At 41.8% G+C, this 12,593-nt stretch overlaps 1 pseudogene; it reads left to right on the top strand.

Annotated features, from left to right (window-relative positions):
• Nucleotides 1-7,999: 7,999 nt before the first annotated feature.
• LOC101345551 (chromobox protein homolog 3 pseudogene) lies at nucleotides 8,000-8,652 on the top strand (annotated as a pseudogene).
• The last annotated feature ends 3,941 nt before the right edge of the window (nucleotides 8,653-12,593 follow it).

Here is a 12,593-nt window from a genome sequence, read left to right as displayed (position 1 = left end):
CTCCCACTTTGTTCTTCTTCTTGAGTAATGCTTTACCTATCTGGGGCCTCTTCCCTTTCCAAATAAAGTTGGTGATTTGTTTCTCCATCTCATTAAAAAATGCCTTTGGAATTTGGATTGGGATTGCATTGTATCTGTAGATCACGTTGGGTAGAACCGACATTTTCACAATGTTGAGTCTTCCTATCCATGAGCAAGGTATGTTTTTTCACTTATGCAGGTCTCTGTTGGTTTCTTGCAATAGTGCCTTGTAGTTTTCATTGTATAGGTCTTTTACATCTCTACTTAGATTTATCCCTAAGTATTTTATCTTCTTGAGGGCTATTGTAAATGGTATTAATTTGGTGATTTCTTCTTGGAAGTTCTCTTTGTTGGTGTAGAGGAATCCAACTGATTTTTGTATGTTTATCTTGTATCGTGATACTTTGCTGAAATCTTCTATTATTTTCAGTAGTTTTCTTGTGGATTCTTTGGGGTTTTCTGTGTATAAGATCATATCATCTGCAAATAGAGATACTTCGACTTCTTCCATACCACTTTGGGTGCCCTTTATTTCTTTTTGTAGCCTAATTGCTCAGGCTAGGACCTCCAGCACAATGTTGAATAAGAGTGGTGATAAAGGGCATCCTTGTCTAGTTCCCGTTCTCAAGGGGAATGCTTTCAAACTCTCTCCATTTAGGCTGATGTTGGCTGTTGGCTTTGTATAAATGCCCTTAATTGTGTTGAGGAATTTCCCTTCTATTCCTATTTTGTTGAGAGATTTTATCATGAATGGGTGTTAGACTTTGTCAAATGCCTTTTCTGCATTGATTGATAAGATCATGTGGACGAACCACTAACCTTTTGCTTAGCAGCTGAACGCTTAACCATTGTGCCACCGCAAAGGAAACTTGTCTGAAAATGCAATATGCTTCTTTCTATTGCTTAGCTACTTCAAACTGAAGATGGGATTTTCAAATACTGGGCCATTCCCTTCAGTTCAACTTGAAAGGGGGCCCACTTTTTACTATGCTCAGCTCCCCCACAACCAGGGTGGCATTATCCTTACTGAGGAGGGAGCCAAGGCAGCTGGAGAGCTGATGGTCAGCTATCAGGATAAGGGCATCTCTTTATCTTGTTATCAGGCACAGCAGTAACAGCAGGGACCCCATGCAACTCATCAGCTAGGCCTGTATCTAATAGTGGGCAAAAAACATTAAGGAATACTAAAAGGAGAGAGACAAAGCAATAAGCCTAGTCTAGAGCCTGGCACACAGTAGATGCTCACTAAGGGTGAGCTGAAGAGAGAAGTGCGGAGTTGACTTTGTTCGGATATTTTCTCAATAAGGAAATAACTTCTCCAGGTGTGGTTTAAAATCTCATTCCCATGTACAGCTGCATGTTGTGGTTTTTCTAAGGTGACATTAACTGTTCAATATACTAAACCCATCCCTTTTCCCCCTCTGATTGAAGGTTTGGTTTAAGAATAGGAGGGCCAGGTGGAGAAGAAGTCAGAGGGCATTAATGCTCAGAAATATGCCCCCCACAGCCCTGGGCCAGCCTGTGAGTATAATCTTGGAGGGTCCATATAATGCCATCATTTTTCTGGAGCCCAACTGGAAATGAGCTTTTCTGGAGCCACCATTATCCGTGCCACCCTTGCTTCCTCCACCCTTACCTCCTTTTGGCCTGGCCACTTGTCAGGCTGGGCATGGGCCCTAATCACTAGCAGTCATTTTTTCATCCCCCTTTTCTAAGATATGGTCTCCATTAGTTTTTGCCAACTGTTTTTTTGTTTTCCTGCCAGATTCTGATTGTGCATATCATACATCAAGAGCAGTTCACCAAATGCCTGTTCAATGAATTGAATAAATGATCAAAGTCTGTGCCCTGGGGTTTTTTTTTTAAGGCACATGCTGCATCTTCAATAAAGATGTGAACTCTCACTGTGTTTGTTTTTATGTGCCAAATGGATGGAAATTGCTAGGTAATGCCGTTCAAACAGAATGGCAAAGAGGCCTCCTTTCATAAGAATACCCCGAGTTACCATCAGAGGAGTTTCCTAGTGCCCATGGTGGGTTTACATTGACCCACATATTCTCTGCCCCTGCCCCCATCACCCCATCCTGCCCTGTTCAGACCACCTACTTGTGCAAAATGGGACAGGTGTGTCTCTTGTGCGAGAACAGTGTATTATAATCCAGGGCCGAGCTCCACTCATGCTGACAAGCTCAGGCACAACCCTGGACTCTAAGGGAAACTTCCTAAGAGGCTACTCACAGGGCTTTATGGGAAGGTGGCATCTGTAGATTCATCCAGTACTCTACAAATTCTGTTCACTGTCCTCCCTTTTTGTGGAGGAGATACAGGAATAAGAACTATTCTGGCCCAAAGGTACTGCTGCTTCAAAGAAAACAAGAGTAGACTCCATCAAGGCCAGAAGGTGCCACTTCTCCCTTTTCTTCCCTTCTTCCCCCAGCTCAGGAGAGTATGTTATTGTACATTCCCCAGCTCAGAAGCAGACAACCACACCTTTAAATATATTTTGTCACCTTGAGCATCCTTCAGAGAATGTTCCTGCTGACAAAATACTGAAAGGCAACATTTTGGATGAGTCCTGTTTGAAGCAAGACTAAGGAGATGGTCCCCTGAGCAATGTTCCCAATCACTCATTGAAAAGAAGTAGTCAGACCCTAGTTTTGTTGATGTCTTTGTCGCGTGAAACCACAAGCGTAGGAAACAACAAAAATGAGGGATGGTTAAGGAGGCTAGGCACATCTTTTAAGAAGTATTAAGTTCTTGTTTTGATCAAAGATTCTATAGAATCCTGATCAAAAGGGGGAAAACACAGAACAGAGTGTCAAATTCTCATGGAATCCAGATTTTCTGGAGCCATGGAGGCTGGATGAACCCCTGAAACTATTGCCTTGAGATAATCTTCAAACCTTAAACCAAACATATCCCCTGAAATCTTCTTAAAACAAAACAATAGTTTAGCCTAACTAGTAAAAAAGGTCTTCCTTGAGCATTATGCTCTTTTAAAAACTATCTATATGAGATCAAAGTGACAACAGCAACTTGAAAGATTAGATAGGAACCTTAGGGGGCAGTGAATTTCTGTTAATGGGGGAGGAACAACTCAGAAAAGGAGGGTGAGAATGGTTGTACAACTCGAAGAATGTAATCAGTGTCACTAAAATGTACATGTAGAAACTGTTGATTTGGTGCATGTTTTGCTGTGTATATTCTCAACAACAATAACAACAAAAATAGATTAATTATTCTAATATAAGGAAATAACTTAGATTTATAAAAAAATCTTTAGAAACTGGATACTAGCAAATACATTGACCCAAGATAAGTGGTCTTTGTTGATGTTGGTTTTGGCTAAAAGAACGAGTGCAATAGCTTCAGCATTTTGCAGTAATCCAATAATGCTGGGTGTGGTACTGCTTTCTAAAGTTGTTTCACACTGAAGAACACAAGTGTCCTTTGAGATAGGTGTGAAAAGTGACTTTTAAATAAAGAGAAGAATGGCCCCTGGACTCCCTTATAACTCAATACTGAAGTCATTCCTGAGGTTCACCCTTCAGCCAAAGATTAGACAGGCCCACAAAACAAAATGAGACTAAATGGGCACACCAGCCCAGGGACAAGGACGAGAAGGCAGAAGGGAACAGGAAAGCTGGTAATCGGGAACCCAAGGTCGAGAAAAGGAGAATGTTGACATGTCATGGGCATGACAACCAATGTCACAAAACAATGCAAAATAGAGAAACAGAGTTTATCTTTAGTTGTTTTCAGAGACTAAGCAGACATTTACCTAAATCATGGGGTGCTGTGCCTACAATTGGGCATGCTATGAGCACACATATGGACGTACTATTTTAACGTTCAGGAGTCCTGGTGTCGCATCAAGTTAAGAGCTCAGCTGCTAACCAAATTTTGGTGGTTCAAACCCACCCAGTGGCTCTGCAGAAGAAAATATCTGGTGATCTGCTCTCATAAAGATTACAGCCTAGGAAACCCTATGGGGCAGTTCTACTTTGTCCTCTAGGGTCACTATGAGTCAGAATCTACTGGACGGCACACAACAACAACATTTTCCTTTTTTTTAAAAAACATAATGTCTTAGTCATCTGGTACCGCTCTAACAGAAATACCACAAGTGGATGGTTTTAACAAAGAGAAGTGTATTTCCTCACAGTAAAGTAGGCTAAAAGTCCAAATTCAGGGTGTCAGCTCCAGGGGAAGGCTTTCTCTCTCTGTCGACCTCATCAATGTTCCCCCGGACTAGGAGCTTCTCCGCGCAGGGACCCCAGGTCCAAAGGACACGCTTTGCTCCTGGCACTGCTTTCTTGGTGGTATGAGGTCCCCCATTCTCTGCTTGCTTCCCTTTCCTTTTATCTCTTGTAAGGTGGTGCAGGCCACACCCTAGGGAAACTCCCTTTACATTGGATCCTCTTTAACATAAAATTACAATCACAAAATGGAGGACAACCACACAATTCTGGGAATCATGGCCCAGCCAAACTGATACACACATTTTTGGGGTGACATAATTCAAACCATGACACACAATGAGATTTTTTTTATTTATTTTTATTTTTTATTGTACTTCAGATGAAGGTTCACAGAGCAAATTAGTTTCTCATTAAACAATTAAAACACATTGTTTTGTAACATTGGTTGCCAACCCTACGACATGTCAACACCCTCCCCCTCTCGACCTTGGATTCCCGTTACCAGCTTTCCTGTCCCCTCCTGCCATCTCATTCTTGCCCCTGAGCTGGTGTGTCCATTTAGTCTCGTTTTGTTTTATGGGTCTGTCTAATCTTTGCCTGAAGGGTGAACCTCAGGAGTGACTTCATTACTGAGCTAAAAGGGTGTCCGGGGGCCATACTCTTGGGGTTTCTCCAGTCTCTGTCAGACCAGTAAGTCTGTCTTTTTTTGTGAGTTAGAATTTTCTTCTACATTTTTCTCCAGCTCTATCCGGGACCCTCTATTGTGATCCTTGTCAGAGCAGTTGGTAGTGGTAGCCGGGAACCATCTAGTTGTGATGGACTCAGTCTGGTGGAGGATGTGGTAGCTGTGGTCCATTAGTCCTTTGGACTAATCTTTCCCTTGTGTCTTTGATTTTCTTCATTCTCCCTTGCTCCAGATGGAGTGGGACCAGTGGAGTATCTTAGATGGCCGCTTACAAGCTTTTAAGACCCCAAATGATACTCACCAAAGTAGGATGTAGAACATTTTCTTTATAAACTATGTTACACCAATTAAGCTAGATGTTCCCTGAGACCATGGTCCCCACAGACCTCAGCCCAGCAATTTGGTCCGTCAGGGAGTTTGGATGTGTCCGTGGAGCTTCCATGACCCTTCCTCGTACAAGTTGTGTTGGCTTCCCCAGTATTGTGTACTGTCTTACCATTCACCAAAGATACCAAAGATATTGTCTAGTTAGTTCAACAACAGTTTAACACCCAGTCATTTGGTGCTAATGGGACTCCTCTAGGAAATGTTGCAATCCTGTAAGTGAAATAATGTAGTTTAAATAGACTTCCCTTCACTGGATTTACTGATATCTATGGCCAACTTTGTCTCCTTTGATTTTCCTTAGCCTAGGACTTGGACTGGGGGTCTCAAACCTTGAACTGACGCCCTCTGCAGTTAGTTAAGGAGCCCTGGTGGCACAGTGATTAAGAGCTATGAACTATGGCTGCTAACCAAAACGTGGGCAGTTCAAATCCCCAGCCACTCCTTGGAAACCCCATGGGGCAGTTCTACTCTGTTATATAGGGGTCATTATGAGTTGGAATCATCTTGACAACAACAGATTTTGTTTTTGTTTTTGTTTGGAATCAATTAGTTATCGGGTTGCTATGAGTCAGAATCGACTTGATGCCAATGGGTTTGGTTTTGGGTTTTTTTGTTTGTTTGAGTCAGTTAATATCATAACCTTTCACTCATCACATCGCCCTCATCCTAAGAATGCCACATAAAATTATTTTTATTTTGGAATTCGTTTGAGACTTTCCTAACACCCATCCAATAAGTCAGGGAAGTGAGACATCTGAAGGAGAGTCCGTTCTTGCTTCGGCCACCTCTTTCTTAGCAGGCTCATTCTCGTTTTCATTTGCAGACCCCTCACCCAAGATCACCTTAATTTGGCAAGTGAAAAAATGCTCATGGGCCCTACAGTAAAAGGTTGGCGACAACAGAGAACCAGTCCCATCATTTCATTCTGCTCTTCCAAGAAAAGTACTTTTCTCTGCTGGGGGATGCCCAGCTTAAAGGACAAGACCACGACAGTCTGTCTAGAATCCAGGAAGCTTTCATGCTCACGCAGTGCACGCCTTTCCTTTTATAGCTGAGGGAACACAGGCCCTGAGCAGTGGAATGCCTGCAAGAGAGTTTGCAGAGTTCATCCTGGAGAACGCCAACCTCTGGGTGGTCATGCCCTCCCCTGGGCCCATGTCACCCAGCTAGGGGCAGTGCACACTAGCCCAGGTTCAGCTCCTCAGTGCTCACCACCTCCATCCTGCCCAGAATTCCTTCCTTCAAAGGGCTGCAGACGCAAAGCTCCTCCCCAAGCCCCTACACTGGGTCATTTTACGTCTAGGAAAAGTAATCAACCTCCCCTAAAGGCATGCAGTGGCCTAGTGATGCAATTTGTACCCTCTCCAGGAAAGGCCACTACAACAACCCTCATTTCCCTGAATCCCCTTGCAAGGCTGAGCCTTCTAACTAGAAGCAAAAACATCCTAGCAACAGTCAGCTCTTTGCTTGTGATGAATTAACTTTTTTTTTTTGGAAAAGTAGGCTAATACTTTGGAAATTGTCATTATGCAATCGATACTCACTTTGAAATTGGTAATTTATGCTTTGCCTCAATCAATGTCATGCTCTCATCTTCTCAGATGTTAGGGCAGTGCTACGTGGCAGGGACCCTGGATGCAATGGTGGAAATGTAATTTTCAACTGCACACCAATAGGTTATCACTTTACAGTCTTATTTTAGACTCTAAGAATACAAAAGACAGCTTTTGAAACCACACTCTGCTGTGTTTCACAAACAAGGGACACAAGTTACTGAAGAAGTGATATTCCAGCATGAGCAGCTTATTTGAAACACTGGACCCTTCTGAAGCACAGCCTCCAGAAAAAAAAAGGGCCTCTATGAGAACCACCGATTTTGAACTTGACTTTCTACTATTCCAGGCCGAAGAATCTTGGGGGAAAAAAATGGAGGCAAGGTAGAGGCCAAGGAAGAGGCTGGTTCCCCTGGAACAAGGGAGACAAAGGATGAAACAAAGGATGTTTTGAAATCGGAAGAGGGAAAGGAGACTGTACAGACCTAGAGGAAAAAGAAATCTGAGGGAATGGCGGGGCCCAGAGCTGTTGCTGGGGTGCAGGGTACTGGGTGGTGAGTGGGGGCTGGCAGTTGGGCACCACGTCTTGCAGTAGCCAGTGGGCACAAGAATTGACTTTGGCCAGCTGGGCTTTACAAACAAAAGATACAGAGAAAGGAAAAATAGAGCTCAAATTCAAGTACAAATCAGCCTAATGTCTCCTTTCACAGCCCCCATCACAAGGCCAAGCAATAGGGCTGCCCTTTCTCTTTTCCTCTCATCCCTACCCTTCTTTTAACTCAGCTGGTCACCTTAAGGGGTTTCATCAGGATTGAAATATTCATGATGAAGGAGGGAAAGTCTGGACTCGGAGGGGGTCTTACAATATGATTGGTCCTGGCCCAGGTCCTCAGCCCCAGCACCCCAAGAAACACCTAGAGTGGTTCTATTTCTTTATTTTCACCAGAAGAAATTTCGAAGAACGTTTCATAAATTCCATGGGCTACCCACCTCATCAAAATCTACATACTCCAACAGGAAGTCAGAAAGAATTATTTCAAGGTGCTAAAGTTGTTCCTCTGCTCTTTATTTGGAAAGAGTCCTGGTGGTGCAATGGTTAAGCACTCAGCTGTTAATTGAAAGGTTGGTGGTTTGAACCCACTCAGCAGCTCCATGGGAGAAAACCCTGGTGATCTGCTCCTATAAAGATTACAGCCTGCAGAGACGCCGCAGACCCCGGACCTGGAGCAGCTCGGAGGCAGTGAATAATAGCTCTTTAAGTCTGCAATAAAACTACATTGCAAAAAATGGGCAGGAAACAGAATGGAAAGAGTAAAAAAGTCAAAGAGGCAGAACCTGAAGAATTTGTGGTAGAAAAAGTGCTGGACCGACTTGTAGTGAATGGGAAGGTGGAGTATTTCCTGAAGTGGAAGGGATTTACAGATGATGACAATACTTGGGAACCTGAAGAAAATTTAGATTGTTCAGAATTAATTGAAGCATTTCTTAATTCTCAAAAAACTGGTAAAGAAAAAGATGGTACAAAAAGAAAATCTTTGTCTGACAGTGATTCCGATGACAGCAAATCAAAGAAAAGAGATGTGCTGACAAACCAAGAGGCTTTGCCAGAGGTCTTGATCCTGAACGAATAATTGGTGCCACAGACAGCAGTGGAGAATTAATGTTTCTCAGGAAATGAAAAGATTCAGATGAGGCAGACTTGGTGCTGGCAGAAGAGGCAAACATGAAGTGCCCTCAAATTGTAGTTGCATTTTATGAAGAGAGACTAACTTGGCATTCTTGTCCAGAAGATGTAGCTCAATAATTGTATGTGATGCTTTTTATACATATTTATATATATATAAAATCTAGGTCTTGGTTTCTTGATTTATTAGTTTGAAGAACAACTAATTCTAATGGAAATCAAGTTTGGTTTGAAGTAGTATTGGGGGAGTTGTTGGAGTTTTTTGTTAGCACTGGTTACTTTGAACAAATAAATAAAAGCTTTCTGTAGTTGCTTCATTTATCAGAAAAGAACATTTGATACCATGGTATATTATTTCCTCTGCATTAGAGAATAGCTTTTCTAAATATTGGAAAAATTTACATAGTCGTTACTGAATCAGAACTTGTGTTTAACCCATACTGTATGCCTAAGGACCATTCTGGGTTTTTTGTTTCTGGGTTTTTGTGTGTGTGCATAAATACGTCTGTAAATTTTATTTTATTTTACATTCACCAAAAACAAAACTATTCTAAACAAAAATAACATTTTACAAACATGGGTAAGTCCGTGTTGTTTCAGGGATGCTATCGTTATGAGCAACTCAAGAAACAGATCACCTCAAGTTAAATTGAAAACAGTTTCGAATCTATAGCTTTCAAATCAAATGATCCTGTAATTAATTGGACAGTTTAAAATATCCGTATCGAAATTCCTATTTATATAGTCATATAAATGAAAGCGATTATTTGCAAAATTTCCTGAGAGGAAAATCTTACCACTACTAAAACCTCCCCACCCAGGTAAGAAAACTGGACAAATACTGGTATATTTTACTAAGCCAAGCAAGCCTTAGTTAAATGGGCATTTGTTCCTTCTAGACAGCCATTCCTTCATGGAAATTTGAAGTCCCTGTGCTATATTGACTAAAAGGTCGTGATTCATGGAATGTCTAAGACCTTGCTGGTGAAAACCTAATAAGATGGTTAGAAATGTTGCAGTTTAGGACCTGCTGGCATAAATGGGTGAACAAATTTATAATCTAAATTATTGACCTGCATGTTTTTCTTTACCCCAACCTACTCCTTATATGTAGGTTAAATCTTCTCAGTATCTGGGTTACTGGTTCAGCTGAAGCCAGGAAAAACAACTTCGTAGTAATCAGAATGTTAATCCAATTGTATACTGTTTACTTTATTGTAAATAATGGTGAACAGTGATCGATAAATAGTTTTATATTTAAAAAAATAGATTACAGCCTGGAAAACCCTATGGGGAAGTTCTCTCTGTCACATGGGGTATCTATGAGTCAGAATCAACTCAATGACACCCAGTAATCACAGCTCTTTACCTAACACAGAGGCTTAGACTTCAGAGCCTTTCTGTGGCCAAACTTACAATTCCATTAGGTGAATGCATTCAATAGTCTCAAAAGTCCGTTTAACCCTGTGCTTAAGAGACTGTTCAGTCTATTCATTCCAAGCAGGAAGGAAGGAGGCTGGTCACCAGCTGGGATCCTGGTCAACATGGAGGATGTGAAGAGATAAGGAAACAGAGCTCACCTTCATGAGGTCTCTGTCCAAGGCTAGAAACCAAAACCATGGTCAGAAATAGAGATCCATTCATCTCATCCTGATCTTCATCATTCCTTCCCCTGAGAGCCATAGAAAAGCCTCAATCCATAGGCAAAATACAAATGATGGTTTGAATAACTCCCTCATCTTAGTTATCTAGTGCTGCTATAACAGAAATACCACAAGTGGATGGCTTTATCAAAGAGAAATTTATTCTCTCACAGTCTAGTAGGCTACAAGTCCAAATTCAGGGCATCAGCTCTAGGAAAAGGCTTTCTCTCTCTGTCGGCTCTGCAGGAAGGTCCTTGTCATCAATCTTCCCCTGGTCTAGGAGCTTCTCCACGCGGGAACCCCCGGGTCCAAAGCCACTCGTGGCTCTCTTCTTGATTGGTGGTAATGAGGTCCCTCTCCTCTCTGCTGATTCTCTCTTTTATATCTTAAAAGAGATTGACTCAACATAGAACCTAATCCTGTAGATTGAGTCCTGCCTGATTAGCATAACTGCCTCTAATCGTGCCTCATTAACATCACAGAGGTTAGGATTTACAACACATAGGAAAATCACATCAGATGACAAGATGGTGAACAACCACTCAGTACTGGAAATCATCACATAAAAGCCAAGTTGGCACACATTTTTGGGGGACACAATTCAATCCATAACACCCCCTGACATTTTGGGGCCTTTTGTTCAGGCATGGCTCGTTCTCCTCATAACTGATAGCCTTGTAATATTATGCATCAATATTTCAATTAAATAAAATCACAGTAGCAGGGAACTTTGGTTCACCAAGATTCTGTATTGCAGGAAAGGCATATTTCCAAAAAAGTCTTTTCTTTTTCTTTTGTTGAGTCTTCTTTTTTTGCAGTTGTTTCCATTGTGTTGTGCTTTGTATAACCATTTAGAAAAAGTCCCAGGGGTCAGCATACCTTCTGTCTAATTGTCTACATCTTTTCCAGCAGCAGTCCTGGCAGTGAAATTTGGTCTCTGGAATGATGGCTCTGAGACATCCCCAAAACATGCCAGGCTCATTTCTACCACTCACTTTTGCTGGTGCTCTTCCTGTTCCACCTTCCTTGGCTAGCCAGATCATTCAGGGTTTGCCTGTCTCCATCTCATATTTTCCTCCTTCCTTTATCGTTCTTCCTTCCTTCTCCTTCCCTTTCTCAACCTCACTGCCCAGCTATTGCCTCCTCTCCTTGAGCCCCTGTAGACCTGAAGTGTGCCTCACTCATTTGGCAAGAAAACTCATAACTTATGGCCTCCCTCTGAAATTTAAATGTTTAGTAGATGTAATTTTTGGGTCTTACCTGCACAGTAAGCACCAATAAAAAACACCATGAAAAATAGTGAAGAAATTTAAGTTGTCCAGAGACCAAGAGGCAGTTTTTGAACAGAATAAGGGGATACTGTGTGATTTAAAGACAGGAAAGGTATGCATCAGGGTTCTATCCTTTCACCAAACTTATTCAATCTGTATGCTGAGCAAATAATCTAAGAAGCTGGACTACATGAAGAAGAACGGGGCATCAGGATTGGATGAAGACTCATTAACAACCTGCGTTATGCAGATGACACAACCTTGCTTGCTGAAAGTGAAGAGGACTTGAAACACTTACTGATAAAGATCAAAGACTACAGCCTTCAGTATGGATTGCATCTCAACATAAAGAAAACAAAAATCCTCACAACTGGACCAATAAATAACATGATAAACGGAGAAAACATTGAAGTTGTCAAGGATTTCATTTTACTTGGATCCACAATCAACGCCCACGGAAGCAGTAGTCAAGAAATCAAACTACATATTGCATTGGGAAAATCTTCTGCAAAAGACTTCTTTAAAGTGTTAAAAAGCAAAGACATCACTTTGATGATTAAGGTGTGCCTGACTCAAGCCACGGTCTTTTCAAGAGCTTCATATGCATGTGAAAGCTGGACAATGAGTAAGGAAGACCAAAGAAGAATTGATACATTTGAATTACGGTGTTGGCAAAGAATACTGAATATACCATGGACTGCCAGAAGAACGAACAAATCAATTGTGGAGGAAGTACAGTTACAATGCTCCTTAGACTCAAGGATGGCAAGACTTTGTCTTGCTTACTTTGGACGTGTCATCAGGAGGAACCAGTTGCTAGACAAGGCCATCATGTTTGGTAAAGTGGAGGGTTGGCAAAAATGAGGGAAACCACGCATGAGATGGATTGACACAGCGGCTGCAACAATGGACTCAACGTGCCGATTGTGAGAATGGTGCAGGATCGGGGAATATTTTGTTCCGTGATACATAAGGTTACCATGAGTTGGAGCCAACTTGACCGCAACTAACAACAACAAGCAAGCACCTGAAGGAAGATTCCAACTGAGTCTCCTGCTTCTTTGTTGTTGTTGTTTCTCCCACTGTACCTAGGACAGTGTATTACATGTAACAATAACAAACAATGAGAGTAGTAGTAACCAAAAAA

The sequence above is a fragment of the Trichechus manatus genome, unplaced genomic scaffold (genome assembly GCF_000243295.1).
Source record: "Trichechus manatus latirostris isolate Lorelei unplaced genomic scaffold, TriManLat1.0 scaffold00068, whole genome shotgun sequence".
Classification (NCBI taxonomy): Eukaryota; Metazoa; Chordata; class Mammalia; order Sirenia; family Trichechidae; genus Trichechus; species Trichechus manatus.
Note: the sequence above shows the minus strand (reverse complement) of the source record. Positions and strands in the feature narration are given on the sequence as shown.